This window comes from Pinus tabuliformis, chromosome J (genome assembly GCF_031772625.1).
Source record: "Pinus tabuliformis cultivar Carrire ecotype Pingquan chromosome J, CPIR1, whole genome shotgun sequence".
NCBI classification, from domain to species: domain Eukaryota; kingdom Viridiplantae; phylum Streptophyta; class Pinopsida; order Pinales; family Pinaceae; genus Pinus; species Pinus tabuliformis.
Genome location: NC_142295.1, coordinates 209,035,638 through 209,044,232, shown reverse-complemented (window position 1 = coordinate 209,044,232; position 8,595 = coordinate 209,035,638).

Below are 8,595 nucleotides of genomic sequence, written 5' to 3'. Positions count from 1 at the left end.
TATCACAACATAAAACACGAACCCATAAGCCTGCATGCTAAAACTTCTAATAAATTCTTAATTCTAAGATCTTTCAGGTATGGCCCACTTTCCACCTTATGACAAGCCTTAACACCTTTCCCTTGGCGCCTTTACCTATTTTTCGCCATTTGGACTAGGTGTTGTGACCTCCAACTAGGTCTCTAGGCGCTAAATTCCTTTGTTGGCCTACGAGGGCTTAATTCCCCTTATAACCTTCCGCGCCCCTGATTCTCTATTGTAGGTATAACCTCATGTTGGTGCTTTAGCCCATAACCCTCTGTTCGAAAACCTCTAAGCTCCTTTTAGCAAGTTGTGTTGTAAGGCGGGGTCCTACCACTCTAATGAGAACTAATAAGATCACACCCAGGCTAGCCATTATTCGAAAACCTATGGGCTCCTCCTATAATTAGAACCTTCTCTTATCAACCCCATTAGAAATGCCCAAATCTAAATTACAATTGATTTTAGGCTTTCAACCTTCCAAGTAATATGGGCTTCCGATATTTCGACCTTTTAGGCATTGTTCCCGCTAGCCTGACTCGAGACTACTTAAGTCACTTATGAATAGAGTTTCGGGCTTCCGACATTCCAGACATTGTTCTCAATAGCCCAACTCGAGACTACCCAAATCACTTATGAATAGAGTTTCGTGTTTCCGGGAATGTAACTTTGACTTTGTTGGTCCTTACTTTGACTGGAAATAACTTTTGATTCAGGGGGCCATTTGCAAACTTCAACATATTGTTGGAAAGATATTTCCAAGCATTATCCAACTATGCCAATTCCATGAGCATATAAGTTGATCTCTTTAGGCAAAAATGACTTCAAAGCATGGTACGCCCAAGCCATCATAATCATCATATTATGGCTTCTCCAACAAGCCTGCTACTATGATGGTTCTCTACAAGAGACTGCAACAACCATGGGATTCCCCCTCGACTTGACACTCCAAGCACATCAATGTTATCCCAGTTGCCATCACAACTATCGTACTAGACATCAATGCTAACGTGGTTAACACCATGCCAACACATCTATTGCCACCAACATCCATGCTAGTCTAGTTGACATCAATGCCAACACACTTGTTGTCACTAGCAATCAGACAATTCCAATTGTCGAACACTTTCCACTAAGGGTGTTGATACCAGTGTCAACACACTTGTTGTCACTAGCCATCCAGGCAATGCCAACTGTCCAACATGTTTTTGAGTATATAGTGGCCATATTCCTTTTATTCCCAAGCACAATTGGATTTGTGTGAATGAATGAAGAGTAGAGTAACCTACGTGTTGGTATAACCCTCACGAATCCCCGGTGTCAATACTTTCACAACGTATTGTTTTTCCAATGATTGTATTTGACCATAACAACATAATAAGGGTTAAACAGAGAACCGACCTTCTTAAATGGGTAGCACAGAAGGTATTAGTGTTGTTTCAATATTAAAATTTTAATATTTACAAACAACGTTTGTTTTGACTTGGATGTGAAGCAGACTCAATTATTCAAGCCTTTGGTTTAGAGAAGAGTAGAGTAGTGAGGAAGATCGGATTTGCATCTATTTTTGAGGGATGTCAGCATAGCGGCATCATAGTAAGATAACCTGCTCAATTTATTTTGAGGGATTGAAGACAAGTTTTAAAGAGGAAAGTTGTAGTAGTATACCAACATGAAGAATGTAAAAGGTGATTTTAACATTACAAGGCATGGGTTTAGAAAAAACAAAGACAAGTTTGTTGTAGGTTGGAACAAGTAAACAAGAGTACACGGTTGATGTTTATGAATCAGGATTGAGAAACATGACAACTAATATAGACAAATTTGCAGTTAGCAAGAAGGATTGGGAACCAAGATAATTGATTTAAAAACAACATATTTACACCAGTAAGGAAGACTAGGAGATCACATAAGAGATTGGATGATAGGTAATGAGTTTTTTGTTTTGTTTTAAACTTATACAAAGGAAATTTTTGAAGCGGGTAGCAACATGAAAGATACAATGGCAGAAAGTTATAGCTAGGAATTTGTGACAAAGGAGGAAAAAGCAAGTAAATATTTTAAAGTAAAAGCTTGTGGCAGAGGAATTTGCAACAAGGAATGTTATAATTTGATTCAGTTTGAGACTGAAAATGAAGGGAACAATAGAATTTCTCGAAAGAAGAAAAGTGTGACCTGAGTACAGAAGCCAGAGAAGAGAAAGGGAGTCCTCAAGAAGGAGGTTCAAGCAGACAGAACTAGTGATACCAAAAGATCAAGCTTAGGAGGAATGCTTGATGAGGTATTCAATAGCAGCGTTGAATAATACCTACAAGGGGAAGGCTTGGTTGTAGCTCATAGTGGGCATGGCGGAAATCATAAAAGGAAATATGAAAATCATTGAATACATTCAAAGGAAGAACTCGGGAAGAAGTCACAACAAGAAGGAAGAAAAAGGCATGGAAGTTGGCCTAAAGAGTATAAGTGATGAAGACTTCGATAAAGAGGTGGTTGAAATAAAGGCAAAACTCAACAACATACAAAAGTTGTTACAAAAGAAAATCATAAAATAATTTGAGGTGAGGATTGTATGTAGGAAAAAGGATTAAGTGGCCTATCAAGGAATTATTTGTTGAAAAGTTAATGCAGAGAAATCACTTAGGGAGTTGAGTACAAGATGGGAGAGCCATTTATGAACCAGAGGAAGGACCAATCCTTGGAGAGGAGGAGGAGGAGGATGATGGGATGATGATGTGCTCAAATTAGTACAAGGAAAGGATGCTAGAGGCATATTCAAACACTGAAAGGTCTTATGTTTTTAATTTTAATTATTTGTGTGAGTGTGTATTAGCAGGTACCAAATGCAATGGAGCTAAACATATATCATATATGGTGGAAGAAGTAAAAGTTCCATAAAGGCATAATGTTGCTTATGAAAAACAATTAGGATTAATGAACTTTGAAGATGAGCAGTCTCAAAGGACGGTCACAAGAGAAGAAAATTCAGTGGTGGATTATGATGACAACATTGAAGAAAGATATGAAGGAGTTTAGGATGGGGCTCTTCAAGTTTGTAAAAGGAAACTTGGCGGTATATTTGATTAGTTTCACTTTCTTTCAATGAGTGTGTATTTGATCATTTTTTAGGGAGTTTTGTCAAATTTCGGAAATAATTGGAGATTGGGAAGAGAGGAGAAAACATATGTTTTGCATAATTGTGCATTGAAACAATGTGAAGATAATGGAGGAGTTGATCATAGGAACTACACTCAATGCATTCCAGCTAAGGCAATAAAGAATCAGGAACAAGAACCTGTTATGGAAGAGGAGGCATCAATGTCTCATACTAATAAGAAAGGCAAAAGGGTAACTTGTTTGGACAACTATGAGGAAGGTAGGACAGACCAAGGCGTTGCTTTGGAAAGTAATGAAAAGGTGTATACAACACAAGAAGATGATGTGAAACATAAGCATAAAGTTGCAGAAGGAACTCATATGTGTGGTTAGAGAGAGAATTGCATATTTGTTGAGGATCATCATAACAAAAGATAATGTATATTGGAATTTGAGATCGAGGACGAGAAGCAAATTTTGTAAGCAATGTCTTAGGATTTCGGCAAGGAACTAGAGTTGCTAGAAGAATTGTTATTATAACCTAAAGTTAAAGTTGAAGGTATTAAAGTGATGAATTTATCAATAACAGATTTTGCTTTGATGATTAAATATGTGATGACAAAAAGTGAACAAGGGATTGTTTTTAAATACAACAATAAGGTTCTAAGAGAGAATCCTCTACAGGAGAACAAAATGGATACTAAAATTTTAGGATTGGTTGAGTATGAAGAAACATTAAACAAAGGATGGATTATTTATTGGAAGAAAGTCAAACCACAAGTGGATTCTTATGATGGAGTTTTGAGGCAGCCAAATACCATGAATATTTGTGAAGGGAAGTGGGAGAGAACACTTGTGACTCACACATCACGTACTAATAAATGAATGGAAGAAATTGTTGCAAGGTAACAAGAGGTATGACAAGGGAACTATATGGAACAACAATGCAATTTTTGGTTTGATGAAGAACAAAATGTTTTACTAAGTGAGAGGTATCAAAGAGAAAAAATGGAGATAACAAAAGTACAAGGAATAAAGGTTGAATACAACCAAAATGTATATGAAAGGAGTGAAGACATGAAGGAAGACATTTGACTTCAAAATGACTTTAATTGGAGAGTCTTAAGATGGCTAATGCAAGAGTTCACTAATGCAATTATGGAGGAAAGGATAATAGTGAAAGACCATGACAAACCTACTGTGTCATGTACATATCAATGTCATGAACACCAAAAGAAATTGAAGGAGGAGATGGATGTAAAGTACAATTTGGTTATAAATTTCAAAGTTTTAAATGTTATTTGTATTTTGCAAAATTTGTTAAGCAATATGTTTGCTTGTGCAGGTGAAGATAAGCATAGAAATCTTGGAGATGGAAGCAATCAATCACCCTTATTAAACCAAGAAGTTAAAGTTTGTAATGAAAGAACAAGAGTTTCAATGAATCTTACGTAGGGTGTTGTTGAAGTAGAGGAGGATTGCCAAAATTCTAAAGTTGCAACATGTAAGCATATCTTGTTTTCAAGTTCAAGAGGAAGTCAAGACCAATGAATTACTTGGAAAAGTGCAATTAGAGACAGCCTAAATATAATGAACTATTGGCAAGTTTTTTAAGGAGCAAATTCTTACAATAACAAGGCAATATATAAAGAATTGGTCTCATATTTTCATACCAAGTGAGGGGATAAGTGTCTTCAAGGATAAGAGTGTTTCACTTGAAACAATGTATAGTTGGACAATGGAAACAACAAAGGAATCATGTGTTGTAACCTTTACAAGTCAGCAAATCAAGGAAATGTGGATTTTTGTACCTAATAAATTAAAGGAAGCATTTAAGAGACAACATATGATAATAATGATAGAAGCAGAAGACAAAGCAATTGACAGAGGATTCACGAAGAAGGGTTTTGAATTTTTTGAAACCTTAAAAGAATATTTATGCAAGATGCCTTGCAAAGGAGTGAATTGTCCAATTCAAAGTGACAACAAGCAAAAGCAAGAGGAGCAAGATTAACGATAAAAATTCCCAAGTGGTTGAGCAACAACAATCACTATAGCTATGGGTAGGTGATTAAAAATTAAATCTGGAGCAAAGAGACTGCACAAAGACAAAATCAAGTCTGGTATCGTGGATGGTTGCAGGTAGCCATAGGGCAACAACAAAACAATAAATCAAATGGCTAACAACAACATAAGATTTGGGATCGAGGAGGACTTCAACAATAAAAGACTCATGATCAGGGGATCATGAATAAATTGTTCCTTGGGAGTATGATGCAAGAGCATCAGTAAACCTCGAATGACCAAGGAGGTCAAACTTTCTTTTACTAAAGGAGTTTGTTCTTCAAAGTGCGGGATTTGTTAGATAGATTAAGATTGCTATTATTTTATTGCCATGTAAGCTATAAAATATAGCTAATAGTTATAAATTCTCGGAGGTAGTTTTGTTTAATTGTACTAAGTTAGATCGTCCGATCTTGTTTTCTTGGATCTGGACTGATCTCACATTGTATTTACTATGTTTTGAAATCGATAGAAAGAGGAGGGATTTGTGTGTGTATGGAATTGTGTGATTGATTATTGTTTATTTCTAAATATATGGTGACCATATTCCTTTTATTATTGAGTATAATTGGATTTGTGTGAAGGAGTAAAGAGTAGAGTAGCCTGTCTATTAGTATAACCATCACGAATCCCCCGTGTCGAGAATTTCATAGCATATGGTTTTGTTTTATTCTTGCAATTGCATTTGACCACAACGACATAATAAGGGTCTTTTATGTGTTCCTCAAATCCACGTGGTTCTCATATAATTATATGTTGGAGGTTTGGCTAAATCTCAGAAATAGAAACCATTTCCCTTAGAATACAATAGAAGGTCGAGACTTAGTTTATTGAAGTTTACAAGAATCTGTTAAAGACTATGATCGAGAGGTAAAACTAGAATTTGTGTCAAGGACCTAAGCAGAGGAAGATCAACAGGTCGGGACAAAGTTATAAAGGTTGGGACAAACTCTGTGGAGTGGAACAAAATTGAAGTTGACAAAGGTTGGTGAGATCCACAATCGACCTCTTTATTTGTTTCTAATTTATGTATAGTTAGCCCAACCCTTGATTAGAAGTGGAGAAGTTGACCCCAACTACTCTGACTACCCAACCAAGACGAAGTCCCAACTCTTGATTCGATGCGAGACCCACATAGTCGGGCCACATATGAGTTTGAATATAGGATGAAGCCCCAACCCTGGACCTCTCAACTAAACATAGAAGCGACCTTCGACTAAGTGGGCAACACACAAGGTATTAATGTTGTTTCAATATTAGAGTTTTAATATTTACAAATAACATTTGTTTTGACTTGGATATGGCGTAGACTTAGTTAATCCTACCTTTACTACAGAGAAGAGTAGAGTACGAGGAAGATCATATTTACATCTATTTTTTAAGAATGTCGACTATAACAACCCTGGTGAAATTTTCATGTGATAAAGTTAATAAAGGCAAAATAAAACCATGGTTAAAGGACACTTATTCCAAGCAGAATGTTGGGCAAAGATATCCCAGTGGGCATCACTGGATGTGTTTATGGCTAAAAGAAATTGGAAAAGGCATGTTTGACACACTTATTTATGAAAATAAAATAAAATAGGAGAAAAGGGAGGTGAAAGGTCACAGGTTGCATGTGAGGAGGAAAATGAAGGAAAATAATGGAAATTGAAGAAAATAGAGGCCTGATTGATAAAAAGGTTTATGAGGATCAGTTGGCAGTTTGGTCAGTTTAGTTTTGGAGCTCTCTCATTATTCTCTCTCTCCCTCACTCTTGGACACTTAGAATTTTCTTGGAGCACTCTAGCTTTGGAGCAAGGAAGGAAAAGTAAGCAAAAGGGAAGGAAGGAAAGCAAGGAGCAAGCAAGGAAGAACATGATCAAGCAACTTCAACATGAATACTTGCAGGTAACACATTGCATGTGAGATTTCCTAGCTGGTTTTGACATGCATGGATTTGCATATTGGTGTATGGTTCTCTTGTTGTTGGTGGCATGGTTTTGTCGGGTTATGACAGTGGTTTTCAACCTAGCCTTGCCTTTTTTCGGATGCCATGGTGTGTTGGGATGCTGATCTCAGTTTTGAGCTTTGGAATTGCCAGATGGAGTTTGGAATCCGGGGTGGAGGTGGTCTAAAGGTTCATTCCTAAAGGCCTCGGAATCCCTTGACTGGTTGTGGTAGGATACACGGTAAATCCTAAGGGAGGTGTCTTGATTTAGGGCCTAGTGATCCGCGATTGGATTGCGATGAAGCCTGGGAGACAAGGAGAGAGAAAATTCCCCAATGATAGTGATGGATTCTGGATGGCATTCTAAGTTCAGTTCGGTTTTGTGATCGGCGCATCGATTTTGGTGTGATAACGATTTGGTGAGGGTGGAGGTGGTTTAACCTTTGGATTCCCTTGGTTGTTTTTGGATGGGTTTATCCATGAGATCCTACATTGATGCTTGGAATATGGCATGAGGGTGACTGACTGGAAGAAAGATTTGGCCTAGCCATGTCTACAGTCGAGTGGTACATGGAAGTCCCGAACCTGGTTGGATTTGCCTATGTTTAAGAAAAGCTAAGTTCTCTTGCTTTTGTACTTATTAATATGCAGATTTAATGGCTGATGTCTCACTGCTATTTTCATGGTTTAATGCTAGTTATATGCATGGTTATGTGACTGTTATCATCATGGTTATTTCATATATTTACTTGTAATTGTTAAAATGATGGATGAAATACCTAATTGATGTCATAAGAGTTCAAGGGAGAAGGTGGTGATCCTTCTTGTCATGTCACGTAATAGTTTTTAGTCATTAATGCTGTGTCTTGTATCCTAGACCTATAGATTGTGTTGATGCCAAGTGTTTGATAGAATGTCAGTCTTGGTTGGGGATGGTCAGGCCTAGTCTTGGAGTTAGTTTTTGGTTTATTAGTCTTGTCATCATGTGTTTAATGGATTCCAAAAGTTACACCAAGTTCTAGGCAGTGGCCAGAATTCTGGGCTTGAAAAGTGCCTTAAATCCTGTGGACTTTGGCATAGGTCTACTGGAAATAGTCCCTGGATGCAGGCATGCAGGCTTGTGGGAGCATCCAGAGCTCTCTGGATGTTGGCATGCTCATAGCATGGGAGAGTCCAGAGGTTTAATAGCTTAGAAACTCAGTGGGACCCAAGGCATGATACTTGTGTGGCTGGGATGGCTCTTGGGAGCGTCGTTGCTGATGTGGAAGGTATGTTTGATGTGTTTCCGTCGATTCCATTTCCTTAAGGATACCTAGGAGGTTGAATCATATCATAGTAGCCTCTTGTCACATGTTTACCTCGGTTGGCTGGTTTCTTGGGTAGACATGGGAGGAGGGTGTTAAATCGGCGTAGTCGACATCAAAATGTGAGGAAGGGAATTTTTTTTTTAATCGCATGGTACAAATTATTGCATGGAAAAAAATATA